The following is a 26,828-nucleotide window of genomic DNA, read 5'->3' on the forward strand; positions in this document are numbered from 1 at the left end:
GGATTTGAAAATCAGAGGTGCCAAATTTCATGAGTTCTTACACCAACGGGACTTAAAACCTGGAAGTTTAAAAGATCAGCTGAGGGGCGCCTGGGTGGCTCAGTGGGTTAAAGCCGCTGCCTTGGGCTCAGGTCATGATCCCGTCGTCCTGGGATTGAGCCCCGCATCGGGCTCTCTGCTCAGCAGGGAGCCTGCTTCCTCCCTTCTCTCTCTGCCTGCCTCTCTGCCTACTTGTGATCTGTCTGTCAAATAAATAAATAAAATCTTTAAAAAAAATAAAATAAAATAAAAGATCAGCTGACTTGGCTCTGGGAGAACTGGGAGGGCAAGGAGAAACTGATTTGCTGCCCTTAAAAAGACAGCACCACAAACAGCCTATAGAGACGTGGCACAGAGGCAGCAGCTGGAAAGGTGACTCAGGCATATGTGACTAAAAGTTATTTACTATGGTCATCTCAGAGCCCAACCCAGAAGGGACAGAAATTGCTGGGTAATTCCTCCAGCAACAAAGGAACTGGCAAGTGCCATTTCCCTCTCCAACCCAGCACTGTAAAAAGATGGCCACCTACAGGACTTAACTACATAACTTAGCACTGCTGCCCTATGTGCTGTCCGCTTGCCCACCACAATGTGCTTCTATCAATCCACCCCTCTGACAACCTGCCACATTCTGGGCATGGCAGGGCTGTTCCCACAAAGGAACAGCAGTGCACAAAGCTTCCTAGCACTGTCACCCAACCTAACCCAAACCAACCCCAACCACTTCCACCAATAGCCCCCCTCCGGGCACTGAGCTTCCTTTGTTCAACCCTCCTCAATATGCACTTGGCCAGAGCCCATACAGAGTGCTGCCCTAGGCCTGCAGTCTGCAAACACCCCCTACAGTGGCCATCAACATTCCAAAGTGACTCCTGCCTCAGAGAGAAGGAAAGATAACCACATACCAGTCAGTCAAAGCCTCCAGCAGTGGGCTGGAGGCACACAACTGGTCTGACTGCAGGTTCTGGATACCAATGAAACCCTCTCAGGGGACAACAGAGGGAAAGCACTTTGCAGTTTGGTGCTACTGCAACTCCGGCAAATGTCTACTCTGACTCAACTCAAACCCAAAGCATCCCCAAACTGGCTCACTAACACAGCAGGGAACAAACACTGCCCACGACAGGCAAAGAGAGCTTTTGCAGGCAACTGGACTGAAAGAAAAAACAGATCAGCCACAACAGCAAGGCACATGCGTCATACATGAAAGTTACCTGAAGTGCCAAGCTGTGGTAAACAAAGATCACAACATGGAAGGGCACTACAGGACCACTTAACAAGGCCATTACTTTCCAGTATAGGAGATGTAGCTATCTTTCCTAACAGAGAGAAACACATGAGATAGGTAATATGCCTGAAGAGAATTTAAAGTAAAGATCATAAAGATTCTCCCTGGACTTGAGAAAAAAGTGGAGCATGTCAGTGAGACCTTTAACAATGAGATAAAAAAGAATCAGAGATGAAGAACGCAACAAGAACTGTAAGTGAAATTGAAAATATACTAGATGCAATAAACAGTAGACTAGAGAAGGCAGAAGAATTTATCAGTGACCTGGAAGAGAGAATAATGAAAAGTAATCAAGCTGAGCATGTGAGAGAAAAAAAAAAATTACTCAAAATAAGAATAGACTCAGCAACACTATCAAGCCTAATGACATTTGCGTTATAGTGACTGCAGAAGAGAAAGAAAAGCGGACAGATATTTGAAGAAATAATAGCTGAAAATTTCCCAAAAGTGGAATTATAAATTCAAAATTCTGAACAGAAAAAAAATTTGCACCCAAGAATACTCTATCCATCAAGGCTATAATTCAGAATAGACAGAAAGATAAAGTTTCCCAAACAAAAGTTAAAGGAATTCATGACCACTAAGCCACCCCTACAAAAAAATATTAAAGAGGATGCCTTGAGTGGAAAGGAAAGACCACAAGCAGGAGTAAGTAAAGTAGGAAGCACAAAAGCAGTAAAAACATCTGTAAAAATCTATTAAAGCATTCACAAAATAAAAGGATATAAAGTATGATACCATGTGGGCAAGAAGAGTAAAGAATGGGTTGAAACTTAACCAACTATCCACTTAATATAAACTGCTATATGCAGAAGATGTTATACACAAACCAAATGGTAACCACAAATCAAAAACAAGATATATGCAAAAAATAAAGAGAAAGGAATCCAAATATATCACTAAAGAAAGCCAACTAATCGTGACAGAAGAAAACACAAAACAAACACTATAAAAACCACCATCAAACAAGTAACAAAATGGCAAAAAACACATACCTATCAATAATTACTTTGACTTTGAATGGACTAAACCCTCCAATCAAAAGACATGGAGTGATGATATAGATAAAGAAACAAGACCCATCTATATGCTGCCTACAAGCAACTCATTTCAGACCTAAACATACATGTAGACTGAAAGTGAAGGGGAGGAGTTAAGATAGCAGTTTAGTAGGAGGGACCCTGAATTTGCCTCATCCTTCAGATACAACTAGATCAACATTCAACTAAATTTTGAACAACTAGGAAGGCAATCAGTGGATTAAGGAAACAATCTGCACAGCTGGAGAGAGAGAAGCAGCAGAAGGGAAGTTCAGAGCCCTAAACTAGGGGAGAGGAAAGCCATGAGGCTAGGAAGGGAAGTGAACCAGTTTTGCTGAGCAAAGTCAGAAAGAGGGAGAAAGTGGGAGAGGGCAGAGAAGGTGCAACTGCATAATAAGCCACAGAAGGAAATCCCCTATGTCTCACAGTGGGAGATTGTTCCTGGAGGACATTTGTAAGAGCTTCTATTGCCTCTCCAAGGACAAAAGGCCAGCCACGGAGCCATTGATCAGTGATCAACAGCAGGGTCAGAGATGGTGCAAAGGGCAGAAAACCCCTTAACCTGTGAGCCATAATAGGCTTAAACTCCTGTGTGCTCTTTGAGCAGCTGCTTTTTTGCAGCTGAACTGAGAGGAGAGCAGAGACTAGAGTACATTGCACATAACCTGGCTGCCCCCTTTATATTGTCTGCCACAATAGAGTCAAGTCTCTGTGACAGCTTTCCTGGGACGTAAGGGAGTAGGGGACTTAGCTGAGTGCAAATAGCCAAAAACCTGGTTCCAGCTTTTCCAAAGCATTATAATAAACTCTAAGCTCTGCACATTTCTGGACAGGATGGTGCTGGGCACACCCTGAGCCTCTTCTCTAGGGGACAGAGTGAAGACATACCTTAGCAGGTCCTTTAAAACTTGGAATACTGAATCACAGCCACCAGCCAGAGATAAAACACTGGGGATCTGTAGCTCTGGGCAAGTCAAATATCCAGGCAGACAGTTTAGGGCAGGGAACTGATGAAAGCCCAGGACACAGGAGACTGTTCGCTTTCTTAAGAGGGCCTCCTGAACAGTGGCAGCCAGGAGTTCCGTTCCCCAAGGACAAGAAAGCAGGGTGACCAACATTCTACCTCTTCCACCACCTCTCATTCCTCCCGCCCACTAGCACAGTGGGACTTCAGAGAGAAACAGTGTCTCCAGGGGAGTCTGGAGTCCCCTACACTAAATACTGCCCACTAGGACTGGCAGAAGCATCTTTAAAAGGGGAAATAGACTTCGGAGTCAGCGCAGCAGGACTCTCCCACAGAAGACCAAAAAGCCCCCACATCCACAGTCTACTGATCAAAGAAAGCTCCAAAATATCAGCTTTAGTGGAAATAGAACCAGGCTTTTTTCCCCTCTTTTCTTAGTTTTCTTGAATTTTAAAATATTTTTTATTTTTCTATTTCTTATTTTTTAATTCTTTAGCCTTTATTTTGTATATGCATGTATATGTGTATATTTCTACTTTTTTTCTTTTTAATAGGCTTATAATTTTCTGTGCATTTTTTTCATTCATTTCCTGTTCTTATCTTCTGGATCAGAATTCTTTTTTTTTTTTTCTCTTTTCTTTCCCATTTCTTTTTTCCTTCCTTCCATATTTTAGAATCAGGCTTATGCTTTATTATTTGCATGTTTGTTCTGTTTCCTATTCTCTTGTCTTAGATGAGGGTTTTTTCTTTTTATTTTTTTCTTCTTTTATTTCCTTCTTTCCTTCACAGGTTCAACTTGTAAAAACAAATCAAAGCACACCTACTTAAAGGTCCAAATACTCCCAATTACAAGCAAGAAGGAACACTGTTAAGGACAAGTGGGAAAGAGTATCCAAAACACAACACTGGATGTACACAGCAGGCCTCTCTCAAGAAATGAGAAAAGTCTCAGATACAAACCTTACACATGAAGGTGCTAAAAAAAAAAAAAAAGCAAAAACAAAAAAACAAACAACAACAACAAAAATACCCAGCAAATAAAGCCTAAACCAAGCAGCAGAAGAGAAATAATAAAGACTAGAGCAGAAATCAATGATATAGATATCAAAAAAACAGTAAAGCAGATCAACAAAACTAGGAGATACTACTTTGAAAGAATTAATAAAATTGATAAACCCAGCCAGACTTGAAAGAAAGAAAAGAGTAAGGACCCAAATAAATAAAATCATAAATAAAAGAGAGATCACAACCACACCAATGAAATACAAACAATTATAAGAAATATTATAAGCAACTATATGCCAACAAACTAGGCAATCTGGATGAAATGGATGCATTCCTAAAAATATAAAATTACCCCAACTGAAACAAAAAGAAATGGAAAACCTGAACAGGACGGACCAGATGGCCTCCCAGCAGAATTCTACCAAACATTTAAAGGAGAATTACCACCTACTCTGAAATCGTTTAAAAAAAAAGAATTAGAAAACTCCAAACTCGTTTTATGAGGCCAGCATTACCTCAATCCCAAAAGCAAACAAATGCTCCACCAAAAAGGAGAATTACAGACCAATATCCCTGATGAACACGGATGCAAAAATGCTCACCAAGATACTAGTCAATAGTACCCAACAGTACATTAAAAGGATTATATAAGATGCCTGCAAATAAACCTAACCAAAGAGGTAAAGAACCTCTACTCTGAAAACTACAGAACACATATGAAAGATATTGAGGAAGACACAAAGAAATGGAACAACATTCCCTGTTTATGGATAGGAAGAACAAATATTTAAAAATGTCTATGCTACTGAAAGCAGTCTACACATTCAAGGCAATCCCTATCAAAATACCATCAACATTTTTCACACAGTTGTATAAATAATGCTAAATTTTGTATGGAAACCACAGAAGACCTTGAATGCTAAAGGAATATTGAAAAAGAAAACCAAAGGTATCACAATTCAAGTGTGTAACTTCAAGCTGTATTACAAAGCTGTAATCATCAAGACAGTATGGTACTGGCACAAAAAGAAACAGACACATAGATCAGTGCAACAGAACAAAGAACCCAGAAATGGACCCTCTACTCTACGGTCAACTACTCTTCAACAAAGCAGTAAACAATACCTAATGGAAAAAGGATAGTCTCATCAACAAATGGTGTTGGGAAAATTGGACAGTCACATTCAGAAGAATTAAACTGGACCACTTTCTTACACCACACACAAATATAAAGTCAAAATGGATGAACGCCCTAAATGTGAGTCAGTTATCCATCAAAATGCTGGAGAAGAACACGGGCAACAACCTCTTTGCCCTCAGCCACAGCAACTCCTTGCTAGATACATCTCCAAAGGCCAGGGAAACAAAAGCAAAAATGAATTATTGGGACTTCAAGATAAAAAGCTTTTGCACAGCAAAGGAAACAGTCAACAAAACTAAAAGGCAACCTACTGAATGGGAGAACACATTTGCAAATGACTTATCAGATAAAGGGCTAATATCCAAAATCTATAAAGAACTTCTCAAACTCAACACCAAAAAAACAAAAAATCCAGTCAAGAATCGGAAAGAATGAGGCGCCTGGGTGGCTCAGTGGGTTAAGCCGCTGCCTTCAGCTCAGGTCATGATCTCTGGGTCCTGGGATCAAGTCCCGAATCGGGCTCTCTGCTCAGCGGGGAGCCTGCTTCCCCCCCCCCTTTGCCTGCCTCTCTGCCTACTTGTGATCTCTCTCTCTCTCTCTCTCTCTCTCTCTCTGTGTCAAATAAATAAATAAATAAATCTTAAAAAAAAAAAAAGAATCGGGCAGAAGACATGAACAGACATTTCTCCAAAGAAGACATATAGATGGCCAACAGACAGGAAAAAAATGCTCCACATCACTTGCCCTCAGGGAAAGACAAATTAAAACCACAATGAGATACCACATTATACCAGTCAGAAGGCTAAAATTAACAAATCAGGAAACAACAGATGTTGACAAGTATGCTAGAACCCTCTTACACTGTTGGTGGGAATGTAAACAGGTACAGTCACTCTGGAAAACACCACGGAGGTTCCTCAAAAAGTTGAAAATACAGCTACCCTATGACCCAGCAATTGCATTACTGGGTACTTACCCCAAGGATACAAATGTAGTGAAACAAAGGGGCACCTGCAACCTCATGTTTATATCAGCAATGCCCATAATATCCAAACAATGGAAAGAACCCAGATGTCCATCAACAGATGAATGGATAAATAAGTTGTCACACACACACACACACACACACACACACACACACACACAATGGAATATTACTCAGTCATCAAAAATGAAATCTTGCCATTTGCAATGGTGTGGATGAACTACAGGGTATTATGCTAAGCAAAATAAGTCAGTCAAAGAAAGATAATTATCATATGATTTCACTCATATGGAGAATTTAAGAAACAAAACAGGATCATAGGGGAAGGAAGGGAAAAACAAAATAAGATGAAATCAGAGACAGAAAAAAACAGTTAAGAGACTCGACTATAGGAAACAAACTGAGGGTTGCTGGAGGGGAGAGGAGGTAAAGCAATGGGGTAACTGGGTGATGAGCATTAAGGAGGGCACTGGATGTAATGAGCACTGGCTACAACTGATGAACCATGAAACTCTACCTCTGAAACTAATAACATACTATATGTTAATTAATTGAATTTAAATGATAATAAAAGATATAAGAACTATATCTAATATATAATTTATTACATATAATCATTAAATATTATATATCAATATATAAGTACATTATATATAATATAGCTTATAATATAATATATATTCATATAATTTATATACACTATATTTATATATATAATTATATTATTATATTATTGTGTTGTTATGTAACATATTATTATGTAATATATATTATATTATTGTGTGTGTGTGTGTGTGTGTATGTATATATATGCTCCCAATATCTGAGCACCAAAACATATTAAGGAAATACTAATACGACTTTAAAGGAGAAACAGACAGTACAGTAAGTAGGGGACTTCAATTCCCCACTATTCACAGTGGATATGTTGTCCAGACAGAAAATCAAGGAAACATAGGAATTGAACCATATTTTAGAATAAATGGACTTAACAGACACATATAAAAAATTCCACACAGCAGAACACACATTCTTATCAAGTGCACATGGAACATTCTCCAGGATACATCATATAATAAGCCACAAAACTAATATTACCAAATTTAAGAACACTGAAATCATACAAGCTATCTCCTCTGACCACACGGCATAAAATTAGAAATCTGTAAGAAGAAAGGGGGCATATCTCCAAATATATGGAAACTAAACAGCACATTTCTAAACAACCCATGATTTAAAGAAGAACTCAAAAAGGAAATAAAACGTTATCCCGAAACAAATGAAAATAAAAATATAATGTATCAAATTTGGGGGAATAGGGGCACCTGGGTGGCTCAGTCGTTAAGTGTCTGCCTTCGGCTCAGGTCATGGTCCCAGGGTCCTGGGATCGAGCCCCACATCGGGTTGCCTGCTCAGCGGGGAGCCTGCTTCTCCCTCTCCCACTCCCCCTGCTTGTGTTCCCTCTCTCGCTGTGTTTCCCTCTGTCAAATAAATAAATAAAATCTTTAAAAAAAAAAAAAATTGGGGGGAATAAGCAAAAGCAGTCCTGCGAGGAAAGTTTATAGCAATAAAACCATATGTTAAAAGATGAGATCTCAAATAAACAATCTAACTGTATATCTTAAGGAACCAAAAAAAAAGAGCAACTAATTAAGCCCAAAGTTAGGAGAAGGAAATAATAAAAATTAGAGCAGAAATAAATAAAATAGGGACCAGAAAAACAACAGAAAGGATGAATCCATGAAACTTAAACCTGGTTTGTTGAAAAGATTAAAAAAAAAAAACCAAAAACAACCTGACAAACCTTTAACTACACTAAGAAAAAAAGACAGATGACTCAAATAAATAAAATAAGAAATGGAAGAGGAGATATTAAAATCAGTATCACAGAAATATAAAATTATAAGAGACTACTATAATTATATCCCAACAAATTACATAACCTAGAAATGGGTACATTTCTAGAAACACACAAGAGTCTACCAAAAATGAATTAGAAAGAAATATAAAAATCTGAACAGAGCAGTAACATGTCATGAGACTGAGTCAGTTATCAAAAAATTCCAACACAGGAAATTTCAGGGCCAGACAGCTTTACTAATGAACTCTACTGAATATTTAAAGAAGAATTAACACCAATTCTCCTCAAACTCTTCCAAAATATGGAGGAAGAGGAAACACTTCTGAACTCACTCTACAAAGCCAGTATTACCGTGATACCAATACCAGATAGACATCACAATATTAACTACAGATAATATCCCTGATGAATATACGTTAAAAAAAAATTCTCAAAATGTTAGCAAATCAAATACAAGAACAAATTAAAAGGATCATACACCATGACCAACAGGATTTATCCCTGGGATACAAGGATAGTTCAATGTATGCAAGTGAATAAATGTAATCCACCACATCAATAAAATGAAAGATCAAAATCACACGACTATCTCAAATGATGCAGAAAAACATCCTTTCATGTTAAAAAAATTGAACAGACTTGTTATAGAAAGAATATACCTCAACATAATAAAAAGTATATACAAGAAACCCACAGCTAACATTATACTCAGTGGAAAAAAACTGAAAGGGTTTCCTCTGAGATAAGGAACAAAACAAGGTTGGCTATGCTCACCTATTTAATATAGTACTGGAAGTCCTAGCTAGAACAACTGGGCAAGACAAAGACATAAAAGGCAACCAAATCAGAAAAGAAGAAATAGGGGCATCTGGGTGGCTCAGTTGGTTAACAGATCATGATCCTGGAGTCCCAGGATTGAGTCCCGCACTGGGCTCCCTGTTCAGCAGGGAGTCTGCTTCTCCCTTTGACCCTCTCCCATCTAATGTGCGCGTTCTCTCCCTCCCTCCCTCTCTCTCTCTCTCTCTCTCTCATTTTCTCTCTCTCAAATAAATAAGATCTTTAAAAAAAAAAAAAGAAGTGAAACTGTCACTATTTGCTATGATCTTGTACATAAAAAAATTTGAGTCCATCAAAAAAATTAATCAATGATTAGGAATTAATAGGAATTAATCAACAATTTCACAAAAGTTAGTTACAAAAACGACTTACAGAAATCAGTGGCATTCCTTTACACTAGTGAAGAAGTACTGGAAAAAGAAATAAGAAAACGATCCCAATTGTAATAGCATCAAAAACAATAAAACACTCAGTAATAAATTTAACCAAAGAAGTGAAAGATCTGTACAACGAAGGTTATAAGACTTTGCTAAAAGATACTGAGCAAGACACAAACAAGTGGAAAGATATCCTATATCATGGATCAGAACAATAAATATTATAAAAATGGCCACACTGCCCAAAGCCATCTACATATTCAACACAACCCCCATCAAAATACCAAAGGGATTCTTCACAAAAATAGAATAAACAATCCTAAATTTTGTGTGGAACCACAAAAGATCCCAAATAGTCAAAGCAATCCTGAGAAGAAAGAACAAAGCTAAGGGTATCACACTTCCTGACTTCAAACTATACTGTAAAGTCATAGTAATAAAAACAGTACAGTCCCATAAAAACAGACACATCAACCAAAAAACTGAATAGAGAGTCCAGAATTAAATCTGGCATATACAATCAACCAATAATCAAAGAGAGACAAGAACACCCAGTGATGAACAACAACAAACGGTGCCTCTGTAACAAATGGTGCCTGGAAAACTGGATAACTACATGCAGAGCAATGAAACTGGATCTTCTTATCTCATAGCACAAACAAAAATTCAAAACTTAAGACTTATAAAACGTGATTCCACAGAAGTCCTACAAGAAAACATACAGGAGATGTTCATCAATACTCATCTTGGCCATCATTTTTGGATGATGCCAAAAGCACAAACAGCAAAAACAAAAATCAACAAATGAGACTACACCAAAATCAAAGCTTCTTTACAGTAAAAGAAATAAGAAAAATGAGATGGCAGCCTAAAGAATGAGAGAAAATATTTGCAAACTATACACTGGATAAGAGATTAATATACAAAATACATAACAATTTGATAAGAAAGACACAAACAATCCAATTAAAAGATGGGCAAAAAAATTAAACAGACGTTTTTCCAAAAAGGGCATAAAAATGACCACCAGGCACATGAATAAATGCTTAACATCACTAAGCATTAGGGAAATGCAAATAAAAACTACAATAAGATATCACCTCATGCTTGTGAAGGGACAAGTACTAGGGAGGGTGTTATGGAAAAGGAACACTTACACACTGTTACTAGGAACCTAAATAAGTCCAATGAGTGCAGTAGACAATATGGAGGCTTTTCAAAGAATTAAAAATACATCCACCATACAATCCAGCAATTCCACTTCTAGATATATACTCTAAGAAAAAAAAAATGGGATTTTGTTGAGATATATGCACACCCATGTTTATCACACATTATTCATAATAGCCAAGATGGGGAAACAACCCAAATAGCCATCAATGGGTGAAAGAATAAAAAAAAAAAAAAAAAAGATGTGGTGTATACACACACACACACACACACACACACACACACACACACACAATGGAATACTACTCAGTCATGAGAAAAGGGAATCTCCTGCCATTTGTGACAAAATGGATGGACACTATGCTACATACATGACATAATGAGTACATTATACTAGGTGGATAACTTGACAGAGACAGGTACTGTATGATCTCACCAAAGTGGTATCTGTAAAAATCAAACTTGGAAAAACAACAGAGGATAAAATAGTGGTTACCACAGGATGGGGAGTGAGGGATAAGATTTACAGTGTTTAAGGGTAGAAACTTAAACATTAGTAAAATAAGCCATAGAGATGTGATATACAATGTAATGAATATAAAAAATAGTACTGTACTATAATGATGCAATATGATAAATACTGCTTCAAATGGCAATCAAATTATAATATATAAATGTATCAAATAACATGCTGTATACCTTAAATTTACAAAGTGTAACATGTCAAATTTATCAAATAAAAAATAGACAGGAGTCACAATCTTCTTAAACAAACAAAACCCACAAGGCTTCTGGTAATACTAGGTATTTTAAAAAAGAAAGTGCTAAGACAAGTTACTGAATGGAAGAAAATATTTGCCAATTATATGTTTGATCCACTAGAATATATTTTTTAAAAAATAATCCAAACTCTCACAACTCAATAAGAAAAAAAACCACCCAATTAAAAAAATCAATAAAGGACTTAAACAGTCATTTCTTCAAAGAAGATATACAAATGACAAGGAAAACATGGTCATCATATTTAGTCATTAGGGAAATAAATACCCAAACCACAATAATATACTACTTTATTCCCATTAGGATTGTTACAATAGAGTTTACTTTTTAAAGAAAAATAAATGATGGTTAGGAAGTAGAGAAATTTGAACACTCTGCATTGCTGGCAAGAATCTAGAATAATGCAATCACTATGGAAAACAGGTGAGTGGTTTCTCAGTGAGTTAAATATAGCATTGCTATATGAACCAGTAATCCCACTCCTTGGTACAGACAAAGGGAATTTAAAACAGGTACCCAAACTGATATTTGTACACAAATGTTCTTTTTTTTTTTTTTTTTTTTTTACAAATTTTATTTATTTATTTGACAGAGATCACAAGTAGGCAGAGAGGCAGGCAGAGAGAGAGAGGGGGAAGCAGGCTCCCTGCTGAGCAGAGAGCCCAATGTGGGGCTCGATCCCAGGACCCCAAGAATATGACCTGAGCTGAAGGCAGAGGCTTAACCCACTGAGCCACCCAGGTGCCCCTGTACACCAATGTTCTTAGCAGCACTATTCACAATAGACAAAGAGTGGAAAAACCCAAATATCCACCAACAGATGAACTGATAAATAATTCTGGTAAAAACATACAACAAAATATTATTCAGTCATAAAAAAGAATGAAGTACTGATATATGCTTCCATGTGGATGAACCTCAAACATTATTCTAAGCAAGAAGTCAAACACAAAAGGTCACAAATTGTATGACTCCATTTATATGAAATATTCAGAACAGGTAAATTCACTGAAACAGAGAGAAGACTGGTATTGCTGATGTGTGTTGGAGAGGTGGATTTTGGAATGGATGTTTAATGGAGTGGATGCTTAATGGTATGGTGTTTCCTTTCTGGGTGATGAAAACGTTCTGAAATGAAGCAGAAGTGGTGGCTGCACATGTTACAATGTACTAAGCACTGAAATTACTTTAGGAAGTTAATTTTATATTATGTGAATTTTACCTCAATAAAATTTTTTTTTTAGTAAATTAAGAGATTTGGGGCACCTGGGTGGCTCAGTCAGTTAAGCATCTGCCCTCAGCTCAGGTCACAATCCGAGAGTCCTGAGATTGCGCCCTACATTGGGATCTCTGCTCAGTGGGAAGTCTGTGTCTCCCTTTCACTCTGCCTGCTGCTCTGCCTACTTGTGCACTCTCTCTCAAATAAATAAAAAAATACAAATCTTAAAGATAAATAAATAAACAAAATATATAGATCTGATGACCAACTGCATGTAGCTTAGAAGTGTATGTGGCAAGGATAATAGATACTGAAGATTCTTTGAACAATCAAGGGGGCAGACACCCCAATAAATGAGACGAGAATCACAGCAATTAAAGTGTATCAGTTTAACTATATGTTAAAACGTATGGTCCAATAAAATAAGAAAAAAGAAATGGATAATTATTCTTCCGTAACTGACTGCTACTCATGGCGAGTGCCCTGTGCCATCTCCTTGGGGAGATAAGCAACTGTAATAATTAAAGTACTTTTCTAATATATTTTGTATATTTATCATTTTGGCATATTAAGCAATTAACATACTTTTACTTGAGACAAAAAATATAACCCTCCCTTTTACCCCAGTGTATTATTTTAGTTATTTTTTAAAGAAAATCAGTAGCAACTGGAGTGCTAACAACTAAAAGTAGAAGATAACAAAATAATGGTTTTCACCATTTACACAGATTAAGTGCCTGGTATGAAACATCAGAGGGCTTTCTAAATAAAGGGGCACACATAGGTTTTCTTGAAAAGGACTTCAAAAAGTAAAATAATAATTTCAAAATCAGAAGGTTTTAGTGTTAATGGGCCTTCCCTATCTCAACAGTAATTGCCTCTACTCATTCTACCCTGACTTCTTTGACTTTATCTTCTTGTCAGTTCCTGCTTACTCTCCTCAGTGATCAGTTTCTCCAGCCTCCTGTTGAAGGGCTAGTTTAAAACTACAATCATAGCATCAGAGCCCTGCAATCTCCTCTTTTAAACTGCCATAACAGACAACCCTTTCTAGCCCTGCCAGAAGGCAATACCTGCAAAAGCTAGAATTTTTAGGAAAATAAAATCCATAGTGTGACTGACATTTCTTAGGATAAAACAGTCACCTAATTTGGTCTTTCTTAGGCTATAATTTGGTGAACCTGGAACCAATTCTAAAATTTGTATTTAAATGCTGTACCAATGGAAAAGGGTACATTCAATCAAATGGAAAGCAAACACTTGCACTTTATTGTATAAAAGAAATTGAATGGATGTAGCCTTGATTCTCTTGTATAAAAATACAGAAATGGTCAGAAGAAGAGAGATAGTAAAGTTGTATAACCATCATCTTATTATCAATTTTAGTTCTACAAGAAGTCTTTTTTCTTCTCCTTGGATAACCTCTGAAATAGAGCTGAGAGCCATGGAAAGTTCAACAACCTAGATGTCTCACAAGTATTTAAGGAAAAACAGAAAGAGGAGACAGTGTTCCCACATCAGCGTATCAGGGGACCCAGACTGGCAGAGTCTTCCATTCTTTCAGAAAGAGCACAAATCCCACATGCCTCTGTCACAGCTGTTGTGACAGCAGCCAGGGAAGAAAAAAAGGGGAAGATTTTTCTGGAGCTCTGCTACAGAAGATTTCTTTTTGGCTCTGGAACTCAAAAAGTTTGTTTTATCAGCAGCCTGTTTTAGGTAAATCCTTCCCAAAATATTTATAACCTGAAAAACATTTTCATTATAGTGTTTTAAAAATTGCTTATATTTGAAAAAGGAAAAATAAACTACTGAAATAAATTCGTGAGAAACAAATCTTATCATTCCATTCCAATTTCTCCTTCCAGTTTCTCTTGGGGGCTCATTTCTTCATACTTTCTAAGAATTTTTACAACTATCCAATACTATTTTTTCTTCTTGCCCCAGAAATGTAGATTCAGAGTGAAGAGAAAATGAAATTTCCTTGTGTTGCTTTAATTTTAATATAGTACCTCTAACTGCTCTTCAAATCAGCATCCAATGTTGGTTCTCTCCCAAACACTCCAAGTGACATCAATCATCTACTGTACATGAAAATGTACATGTATGAAATACTCTATCAGAAAATTCATATTCTTAAGAAAAATCAGTTCTCTGTTTATCATAACTATGAGATATCACTTTACACCTGTCAGAATGGCTAAAATCAACAATACAAGAAACAACCGGTGTTGGCAAGGATGCAGAAAAGAACCCTCTTGCACTGTTGGTGGGAATGCAAACGGGTGCAGCCACTCTAGAAAAAAAGTACAGAGGTTCCTCAAAAAGCTACCCTCCAACCCAGCAATTAATTGCACTACTGGGTATCTACCCCAAAGATACAAATGTGGTGATCCAAAAGCACACCTGAACCCCATGTTTATAGCAGCAATGTCCACAACAGCCATACTATGGAAAGAGCACAGATGACCATTAACAGATGAATGGATAAAGACGATGTGGTATATACATACATACAATGGAACACTACTCAGCCACCAATAAATAAATAAATACATACATACATACATACATACATACATACATACAAGAAATCTCACCATTTGCAACAATGTGGATGGAACTACAGGGTATTATGCTAAGCGAAATAAGTCAGAGAAAGACAATTATATTTCACTTATATACAGAATTTAAGAAACAAAACAAACAAGCAAAAGGAAAAAGAGAGAGAGAGATAGAATCCAAGAAACAGACTCTTAATTCAGAGAACAAACTGGTTTCTAGAAAGGAGATGGGTGGGGTGGTGGGTTAAACTGGTGATGGGGAGTATGAAGTGCACTTGATGTGATGAGCACTGGGTGTTATTATAAGTGCTGAATCATTATATCATATATCCAAAACTAATATTATACTGTATGTTAGTTAAAATTTAAATAAAAGCTTGAAAAATAATAATTTTTAAATTTTTCTTTATAATACTGTTATAGGCTGACATGTGCCCCCCAAATTCACACATTGAAGTCCAATATGCTCACAGACTATGCATACAGCATCATGTATGAAGTATCTCTTGTAATATTTCTCCAACTAATCAAAATGTCCTTTTCTTGTTGTAGGGGTTCTCTATAAAATCTGGATACAAGTCCTTGACAGATAAATGTTTTGCTGTTATTTTCTCTCTTAATGGAGGTAATTTTTTTATTGTGATTAATTTTAATTTACAGTATTTACAGTAATTTTAATATTTGTTCCCTTTTGTAGCCTACCAAAGAAAGCTTAGCCTATTCTCTACTTTTTCTTCTAGAAGCTTTCCGGCTTTTACCTTTAGATCCATGATCCACTTTTACCTTTAGATCTATGATCTATCTTAAGTTTTGTGTATGTGAGATAGAATCAAGGTGATTTTGTTTTTTAATCTATATGAGTATCTAATCATTCCAGCACTATTTGTTTACAAACCTTTGTTTCCCCCACTGGATTGTTTTCTTTGTCAATAATAATTTCTCAGGGCGCCTGGGTGGCTCAGTGAATTAAACCTCTGTCCTCAGCTCAGGTCATGGTCTCAGGGTCCTGGGATTGAGCCCCACATCAGGCTCCCTGCTCTCTCTGCCTGCCTCTTTGCCTACTTGTGATCTCTCTCTCTCTGTCAAATAAATAAAATCTTTTAAAAAATAACATTAAAAAACAGTAATTTCTCAACTCTTATTTTATTCCATCTACCTGTATATCTTTATCCACTATCACAATCTTGATTGCTGTAGCATTAGAGTAAAACAGGTAGTATAAGTCAGTTAAGTAATTCTTCAACACTGCTCTATAAAACCTAGATCCTTCATATTTCCACATGAATTTCATAATCAGCATGTCAATTTCTAAAGAGAAAAGGCCTGCTAAGATACCGACTTAATACACAATCAAGGTGGGTGGGAGAGCCAGTGACACAGTCCTGCCATAAACCTGAGGTGCAGTAAACCTCAAATGGGAGGGAACTAACAAACCCAGAGCTTCTCCCTGCAGAGCCAAAGGTTCATATCCCACATCAGGTACCCCACCTTTTCAGATCTGCACCTGAGATTATACTCAAAACATGTGGCTTTGAAAGCCAACTGGCCTTGGATCCACAAGACCCACAGAGCTATACCAAACTGAGAAACATCTCTTAAAAAGCAGTCATGCTCAAACTCACTCATCCTACAGCCCAGCCCAGAAAGAGCTGTTTGAAAAGCACCCAGACTCTACATCAAAGAAATACATTTGCTAATCTTAGAGTGTCAACTGAGAGGTCCCAGCCTGTTTGGATACTCTCAGGGGAAGGAGGTGCTGCTGGGTGCCATTAAGTTCTCCCTCTAACTTACTAAAGCTATTAGGTACCCCCTGACCATTTCTTTGTTGTTGTTTATTTGTTTTTTAAACATTAGACTTTTCTGTTCACTATGGATATCATCTTTATCCTCCAACTGGTGCGTACCACTTTTGTGCTCTCCCTCTGTGTTGCTAGTCAGCAGGCCCCATTTTTCTTTTTCCTTAGAGGGTAGGTACCATCTTTACGTGCTCACTCGGCCATACTCCACAGCACCACTCTCTCTTGAAGGGGAGCTTTTACACACATCTGGTTCCCCAGTTTTTGCAATTACAGCCCAGGAGTGCTCCTTGATAGCCTGGCTCTGGTGGCCAAGGAGGCCGGTTTTCTTGGATCCCAAAGTACTCTACAACTGGACACAGTTCTTGGCAGAATACCACACCCAGGGCTCTGCACACATAGCGGAGTGAAACACAACCCTAATCTTTCTGGGAAAGTGGCCTATTTGCTTATCCAAGAAATTTGCCTTGAGAGGTAGTTTCTGGTCTAGCACACATCTAGGTGCCCACAGACATGCTTTCAGGAAAACAGAGGCCAGTGGGTACAATCTTTGCATTCTGCCTTCCTCTAGCTTACTAGTATCTCTCAGAAAGAAGCTTATACCCTTGTCTGGCACCTTGATTTTTACAGCTGCTACCAGGGACCATGTCTACATCACATGGCTCTAGTGGCCAGCGGGGCTTATGCTCACAGGTCTCTTAAGACTGTCACCAATGGTGAAAGAGTTCTTAAACAGCTACCACTCTCAGGGCACAGAAAGAGGCAAAAGACCCAGAAGTTCACTCCATCTGTGAAAGAGGCCTACAAGCACAGCATCATAGCTACAGCCTCAGGAACAGGCTGCTAATTAAACATACATCTAAGGGCCAATTGTAAAGCTGACCAGAGCTCTCAGAAGATGGGTGCTATGTTCATGTTCACCTTCAGCTGCAATCCAGAGCACCAGTCTCTTGGAAGGGAGCTCTTGCATATGCTTAGTATCCCACTTTTTACATCTGGTATCCTGGTGTTTGTGACTGCCACACAGGAGAGGCCCCTTGAACACTTGGCTCTGGTCAGGCTCTGGCTCTGGCCAGGGGGGCCTGTATTCCTGGCTCCCACAGGACTTTAACAATTGGAGGGACAGTTCTTGGTAGGGTGCCACTCCCAGGGCACTGAACAAACAACAGACTGAAACATACATTCCTCCCCCACCCCCGCCCTGCCCCAACCCCTAGCCCCATCTCTCTGTTGAAAGAGATTCATTTGTTTCTCTTGGTGCTTCAGACTGATCAACAGGCTTCAGGTTTGGCATACATCTTAGAGGCTATGGAGGTACTCACACAGAACATAGGTAGAGGGACACCATCATTGTGCCCTTCCTCTCCCTCACTATAGTTTGTCAGTATCTCCCAGAAAAAGGCTTATACGCTAGTCTGGAGTACTGATATATATATATATATATATATATATATATATACACACACACACACACACACACACACACACACACACACACACATATATATACATATATATATACACACACACACACATATATATATATACATATATATATATATATATATATATATTTTTTTTTTTTAAAGCTGCTGTCTAAAGATCTGGCTTCCAATCTGCTGGGTTTAGGTGTTAGCTGAGATATTCCCCTCTGGGACACTGATACATGCCCTTTGGCACACCCTCAATAACTGGGAGCTATTAAAAATAAATTAGGCTGCTTTGAAAATCATAAAGGACCAAGAGACAACCAAGAACTAGGGAAAGGTTGAATGTCAAAGTTCATTTCCTAAAAGAAACATTCCTCCAAGACTGAGAGAGGTGACAGCTTCATTTAATACATAGAAACAAACACAAAGGGGCACCTGGCTGGCTCAGTGGGTTAAATCCCCTGCCTTCAGCTTGGGTCATGGTCCCGGGGTCCTGGGATTGAGCCCCGCATCGGGGCTCTCTGCTTGGCAGGGAGCCTGCTTCCCCCTCTCTCTCTGCCTGCCTCTCTGCCTACTTGTGATCTCTGTCAAATAAATAAAAAAATAAAATCTTAAAAAAAAAAAAAAGAAACAAACACAAAAAGTCAAGCAAAATGAAGAAACAGGAATGTGTTCCAAATAAAAAATAAATAAAACTACCCCCACCAAAAAAACCCCTTAATGAAACAGAGATATACATAATTTACCTGACAAAAAATTCAAAGTAATGATCATAAAGATGCTTTCCGAATTCGGAAGAAGAGATTAAAAAAAAGAGTTAGAAAATATAAGAAAGTACCAAATGGAAGTCATAGAGCTGAAGAAAGCAATAATTGAACCAAAAAATACACTACAGGGGTTCAACAGCAGACTGGATGAAGCAGAAGAATCAGTGAACTCAAACAGGGCACTGGAGATCACCCAATCAGAGCAGCAAAAAAGGAATGGAAAAAAAACAAAACAAAACCACACAAAAAACCAAAGGTAGCCTAAGGGACTAATTGGAAACATCAAACAGACTTAACATCCATACTATGTCTATTACAGAAGATGGAGAGAGAAAGGGGTAGGAAATTTATCTGAGGAAATGAATGAAATGGCTGAAAATTTCCCTAACTCAGAGAAGGAAACAGACATCCTATTCCAGAAAGTTCCAATTAAGATGAACCCGGAGACTCACAGGAAGACACTTCCTAATTAAAATGTCAAAAGTTAAAGACAAGGAGAGAATCTCAAAAGCAGCAATTAAAAACTATACCAAGTATTAAAAAAAAAAAGGCTACAGAAGATTTTCAGCAGAAGCTTTTCAGGCAGAAAGGAGTGGCACAATATATTCAAAGTGCTGAAAGGAAATAAACTTTCCTTCAAAATACACCCAGCAAAATCATCATTCAGAATTGAAGGAAAAATAAAGAGTTTTCTGGACAAAGAAAACCTACGAGTTCATCTAAAACAGCATTACAAGAAATGTTAAAGGGACTTTTGTAGGCTGAAAATAAAAAGTGCAAATTCATAACAAGAAAACATAGGAAACCAAACTTGGGATTATCTGTATTAGTGGTTTTCAGATGGCTCAAAGGGTGATAAAAGCTGTGTCGGCAGAGAACAAGATCCAGATCACTAGGAACGTCCACCAGTGCGGCTTCCCTGTGAAATAGAGGGGAAAAACCCATACCCAAAACAGGGTCACCATATCGTAGGAGTGGGATTCCCTCTGTTTCCCCTGCACCAGGAGCAGCTGAGCCATCACCAAAGTGGCCATAAAAATGAGGACCATTTCAATGTGCATGGCTTCATGGCTATGGTGCTTGCTATGCATGCATGTGTGCTCAACCCTCCACTGCTCCTCCCGGGAGAGCTCTGACATAACAACCTCATCCAGCTCCCATTCTCTAACAGTACCTTCTCCAACCTCCACTTCTACCACTGCCATCTTCACCAATAGTACAGACACCCCAAGGTTGGTTTATAAGTAGTTCTTGTTTATCTATAAAATAAGCTATGCCGCTGGCATTTTTGGCTACATGGCTGTCATGTTTACCCTTTTTGGTCTCTATTATTCAAGATCAAACCAGAAGATGCCATGGACTTCGGTATTTCTCTTGTCTTCTATGGCCTCTATTATATTGTTCTTGAATAAGACTTTGTAGAAATGTGTGCACACTACACGGCATCTACCATAGGGTTCTACAATGTCAGGCATGTCTACCAAAAATCTCTCAGACAGTGTGTGTGCCATGTGTGGGCAGTAGATCTTCGTGGATGTCAGTGAAGAGGGCATCATCAAGAACATACACAGCATATATAATCTGTCTTGCAATCACGTATTCCATGAGTTCTGCATCCTCGGCTGGTGCACTGTAGGAAGGAAACAGATGTGTCCCTAGTGCAAACAGAAGATGAACCTCAAGAGAATGCTCAGCAATCCCTGGGAGAGGCCTCACATCATGTAGAGGCAACTGCTAGACTGGCTTCGGTATTTGGCAGTCTGATATCATTGGCCTGGTGTAAGGCATCAACTATATCCTAGGCCTGGAATAGTCAGGAAGAAGAGCATCCACCCACTATGGACCTCAGGGCACTCTCCTCCCTGTTTTCTAAGATGTCCTGGGTAGGAAAGACTCAAAGGGACACCTGGACAACTCAGGATCCCTCCAGCTGTGTCCAGGCTGGGGAGGGAGATGTTGGAGAGATAGCCAGTGGGGCTGCAGCAGTGGGGGCATTTTAAAAGAAAACTATCTTGATAAATATTAAAAAAAATATATGAAAGTATGAATCTCATTAGTAAAGGTAAACATTCAGTACAAATGGTGGATTAATCACTTATAAAGCTACCATAAAAGTTAAAAGACAAAAGTAGTAAAAATAAGTATAACTACAATAATTAGTTAAGGGATACACAAGATAAAAGTATGTAAAATGTGATGTCAAAACCATAAAACATGGGGTGGGGGGAGTAAAAATGAGTTCAGAATGTGTTCAAACTTATCAACTTAAAATACAGTTATAAATAAAGGTTGTTATACTAAACCTTATGGGAACCACCAAGCAAAAACCTACGGTAGATTCCCAAAAGATGGTGAGAAGGAGATTCTTTTCCAAGAAAAGAAATGGCAGATGATGTTGGTGTTATGGGGGGCCCCGGAGCTCTGGAATGGGAGGCCATGGTGGCTTCTATAGAGGCTTTAGTTGCAGCATCTAGGTCAGGGCCAAGGCCACAGAGTTCAAAGAGGCAAGGCCAAGGAGTGGATCCCCATCACCATGCTGCGCCATCTGGTCACAGTCATCAAGATCAAGTCCCTGGAGGAGATCTATCTCTTCTCCCTGCCTATCAAGGAATCTGAGACCATTGATTACTTCCTAGGGACATCCCTCTTCAAGGATGAGGTTTTGGAGATTATGCCTATGCAAAAGCAGACGCATGCTCATCAGCAGGCCAGGTTCAAGGCATTTGCTGACATCAATCTGAATGTTAAATACTCCAAGGAGGTAGCCACTGCCATCTGTGGGGCCATCAACCTGGCCAAGTTTTTTTTTTTTTTTTTTAAGAATTTTTATTTATTTATTTGACACAGAGAGAGAGCACAAGCAGGCAGACTAGCAGGTAGAGGGAAAGAGAAAAGCAGGCTCCCTGCTGAGCAAGGAGTCAGATGTGGGGCTAAATCCCAGAACCCTGGGAACATGACCTGAGCCAAAACCAGTCATTTAACCAACTGAGCCACCCAGGCATCCCATGGTCAAGCTTTCCATCATCCCCATTTGGCAAGGCTACTGGAAGAACAAGTAACCTCCAAACTGTCCCATGCAAGGTGACTAGCCACTGTGGCTCTGTGCTGGTATGCCTCAGAGGCACTGATATTGTCTCAGCCAGTGCCCAAGAAGCTACTGATGATGGCCAGTATTGATGACTGCTAAGCCTCAGCAAGGGACTGCACTGCCATCCCAGGCAACTTCACCATGGCTACTTTTGATGCCATTTCCAGTGGCATCTATAGGTATCTCACCCCTGACCTCTGGAAAGAGACTGTGTTCACCAAGTGTCCCTATCAGGAATTCACTGACCATTTTGTGAAGACCCACAACAGAATCTCCATGCAGAGGACCTAGGCTCCAGCTATGGCCACCAAATAGATTTTATACAAGAAAAATTAAGTGGATTAAGGCCTATTAAAAAAAAGGGGGGGGGAGAAGATTGTGAGAAAGGAATCTAAGCACACCACTAACAAAATGTTCAAACCACGAAGGAAGCAACCAACAGAAGGAGCGGAAAGGAATTACAAAACAGCCAGAAAACAATTAAGATGACAATAAGTACATAACCATCATTATCACTTTAAGTATAAATGGACTAAATTCTACAGTCGAAAGACAAGTGGCTAAGTGGGTTTAAAAAAAAAAAGACACCTCTATATATTGCTTACAAAAGATTTTTTTCAGATTTCAGATTTAAGGACACACACAGACTGAAAGTGAAGGGATGAAAAAGATATCCCATATAAATGTAAACGAAAAGTAAGCTGGAATAATTATCCTTAGACAAAACAGACTTTAAAGCAAAGACTATAATTAAAAACAAACAAACGCGGCATTACATAATGAGGAAGGGATCAATCCACAAAGAGGTGTAACATTTATAAATATTTATGCACCCAAACTAGGAACACATAAATATGTAAAGCAAACATTAACAGACCTAAAGAACAAAACACAACAATACAACAATAGAAAGAAATTTTCATATCCTACTTTCATAACAGATAGATCATCCAGACAGAACATCAATAAGGAAACATCAGACTTACACAACATGTTTTGTAGATGAATTGAACAGCATTCCATCCAAAAGCAGAATACATATTCTTTTCAAGTGCACATGGAACATTCTTCAGAATAGAACATATGTTAGTCCACAAAATAAGTACTACTAAATCTAAGAAGACTGAAATCATATCAACCATAGTTTCCAAATATAACAGGATGAAACTAAAACTCAATTACAAGAAGAAAACCGGAGAATTCACAAATATATGAAGATTAAACAACACACTACTGAACAAGCAAGGGATCAATGAAATCAATAACAAATAAAAAGATACCTTGAGACAAATGAAAATGGAAATACAATGTATCAAAATTTATGGGATACAGCAAAAGCAATTCAAAGAGAGTTCAGGAAATAAATGCATACTTCAAGAAAGGAGAAAAATCTTAAATAAACAACTTAACATTACACTGAAAAAAGAACACGTGAAGTCCAAAGTTAGTAGAAAAAGGAAATAACAGAGTAGAAATAAATCAAAGAGACTAAAAAGATAATAAATAAGATCAATGAAACTAAGAGTTTCCTCTGTGAAAAGATATATAAAACTGGCAAACTTCTACTAAAAAAAAAAGAAAAAAAGAGAAAGAGAGAGAGAGAGAACTGAAAATCAGAAATTATAACTAAACATATTATTTAGTTATATATATTTCAATATATTATTTAGTTATATTTATCATAACTAAATATAAATATAAAGAATCACAAAATACTATTATAAGCCACAAATTTTAAAAAATCTATAAGGAATGAATAAATTCCTAGAAACATTCAGGCTTCTGAGACTGAATCATAAAGAAAAAAAAAATTAACAGACGGATTACTAATAAAGAGATTAAATCAGTAATCAAAAATTTCCCAATAAACAAAAAACTGCAAGACCACATGCTTTCACCAGTAAATTCTACCAAACATTTAAAGAAAATTAATGGAAATCTTTCTCAAACTCTTTCAAAAAATAAAAGTGATGGGTATACTTCTGAACTCATTTTATGCAATCAGCACTACCCTGATACCAGCACCACACAAGGACACCATAAGAAAGATAGTTATAGGTAAACAGCCATGATGAACACAGATGCAAAAATTCTCAATAAAATATTAGCAAACCAAATTCAACAACACACTAAAAGGCTCATACATGACATGATCAAGTGGGTATTATTCCAGGGATGCAAGGTGATTCAACATCTGTAAATCAATCAATATGATACAGCACATAAACAAAATAAAACATAAAAATCATATGATCATCTCAAAAGATGCAGAAAGTGCATGACAGAATTCAACATCCATTTATGATAAAAGCACTCAACAAAGCAGACATAGATGGAATGTACCTTAACATAATAAAGGCCATATATAACAAAACCCTGCTAATATCATACTCAGTAGTGAAGAGCTGCAGGCTTTTTGTCTAAGATCAGCAACAAGTCAAGGATACCCCACTATCACCAGTTTATTCAACATAGAAGTCGTAGCCAGAAAAATTAGGCATAGAAAAGAAACATTAGGCATCCAAATTAGAAAGGAGAAGTAAAAATGTTAGTATTTGCAGATGACATGTTATTATATATAGAAAACCTAAAGACTCCACCAAAAAAACTACAGAATAAATAAATTCCATAAAGTTGCAGAACACAAAATTAATATACAGAAATTTGCATCTCTATACACTAATAACAAAGTAGCAAAAAGATAAATTAAGAAAACAATTGTATTTACAATTACATAACAAGAATAAAATACCAGTAGGGGAGGAAGCAAGATGGCAGAGGACTAAGAGACTGAAATATCATCAGATCCCAGGAGTTCAGCTAGATAGTTATCAAACCATTCTCAACACCTACAAACTCAACAGGAGATAGAAGACAAGAATAGCAGAAATTCTAGGAACAAAAAATCAACCATTTTCCGGAAAGGAGGAGATGCAAAGTGAATCCAAAGTGACGGGAAGATACACTGTGGGGAGAGGGGCCGGCTCCCAACAAGTGAGATAGCAGCGGAGCAAAATCGGATCTTTTAAAAGTCTGCTCCACTGAGGGACGTTGCTCCAGAGGGAGCCTTCATGGGGACAGTATGGCCTCAGGACCTGCGGGATCAGAGAAAGACCGGGGGTGCCTGAGTGTGGCAGAGCTCCCAGGTATCAGAGAAGGGAAGCCAGCTACAGAGATGGAGTCGAGGAGTGTGCTCTGAGCTCAGAATTACCTTAAACGGAGACCCAAGTCACAGTCGGGCTGCTACTCTCTGAGCAGTGACCCCACAAGTGGCAGATCCAGAGACCCCCTCCTTCCTCCTCCAGGAGGACTGGCGCAGGAAAGCGTGGCAGGAATCTACTGGGTTTGGAGACTCCAAATGGAGCTGTATGTCAGAGACAGAAATGCTCAGTCACAGACCAGATGAGCAGAGAGCACGGATGGAGTCAGGGAGACAGGAGTGAATGACTGCTTTTATCTGAGGGTGCACTGAGGACTGGGGCCCTAAGCTCTTGGCTCCTCCAGGCCAAAGATTGGGAGGCCGACATTTTCAGTCCTGTCCTCCAGAGCTCTACGGAACGTGTTCAGGGAAGAAAAGCTACTGAGAGTGAACACGAGGACGTTACTTAGCACGGGCCCTGGCAAGGGCAGTGCAATTCCACCTCGGGCAAAGACATATGATACTCCCTACAACAGGCCCCTGCCCCAAAAGATCAGCAAGAACATCCAGCCCAGACCAAGCTCCCCCAATCAAGGAGAAGAGCAGAACTCCAGAGCTGAAGGAAAGCAATGCATAGAATCCATGGCTTTTTCCCCAGGATCCTTAAGTCTTCCAAAGTCAAGTTTTCTTTAATTTTTTTTTCTTACTCTATTTTTTCAACTTTTCCTCTTTCTTCTTTTAACGTTTTTGAACTAGTTTATCTTAAAAATACTTTTCTAAAAGAAATCCTTTAAAAACTTCAATGTTAGTCATATTTTATCACTTCATTGTATTTAACCTTATTTTTTGTATGTATATAGGTTTTGTTCTTTCATTTTAGTATACAATTTCTTCTCATAGGTCAAAATATAACCTATATCTAGCACATGGCTTAATTCTAGTCTCCAGCCTGAACACATTCTCTCTCTCTCTCTCTTTTTTTCTTCTTTTCTTTTCCTTTTCCAACCAATTTAAAGGAATTGTCCTTTCTTGGAGTATTTTTAAAAATTTTTGTCTTTGCAATCATACTCCATCCCTTCATCGTGTTTACCCTAATTTTTGTATATATATGAAGTTTATCTTTCCTTAAAATTCTGGGAGGTAATTTCTTCTAAGAGACCAGAATACACCCAAAATCAATTGGGTGGCTCTATTCTATTCACCAGTCTAATATACCTATATATATTTCTTAAATTTTTTTATTTTTTAGTTTTATTTCTTTCTTCCCCCTTTATTCTCCCCCGTTTTGGTTAGCATACATTTCTCTTGGGTCTTTGCCACACTTTTAGTATTTTACTCCCT

The 26,828-nt window shown here is 38.1% G+C and overlaps 1 protein-coding gene and 1 pseudogene across 3 annotated transcripts in view; one reads left to right on the plus strand and one right to left on the minus strand.

Moving 5' to 3' along the window:
* SPIDR (scaffold protein involved in DNA repair) overlaps positions 1 to 26,828 on the minus strand; it is a 564,249-nt gene that overhangs the window by 417,890 nt on the left and 119,531 nt on the right. The window lies entirely within an intron of this gene.
* Positions 20,557 to 21,073, plus strand: LOC308341879 (E3 ubiquitin ligase RNF121-like; annotated as a pseudogene). The gene has a single exon. The product of its transcript is annotated as an E3 ubiquitin ligase RNF121-like (transcript).

The sequence above is a fragment of the Martes martes genome (assembly GCF_963455335.1).
Source record: "Martes martes genome assembly, chromosome: 4".
Lineage (NCBI taxonomy): Eukaryota > Metazoa > Chordata > Mammalia > Carnivora > Mustelidae > Martes > Martes martes.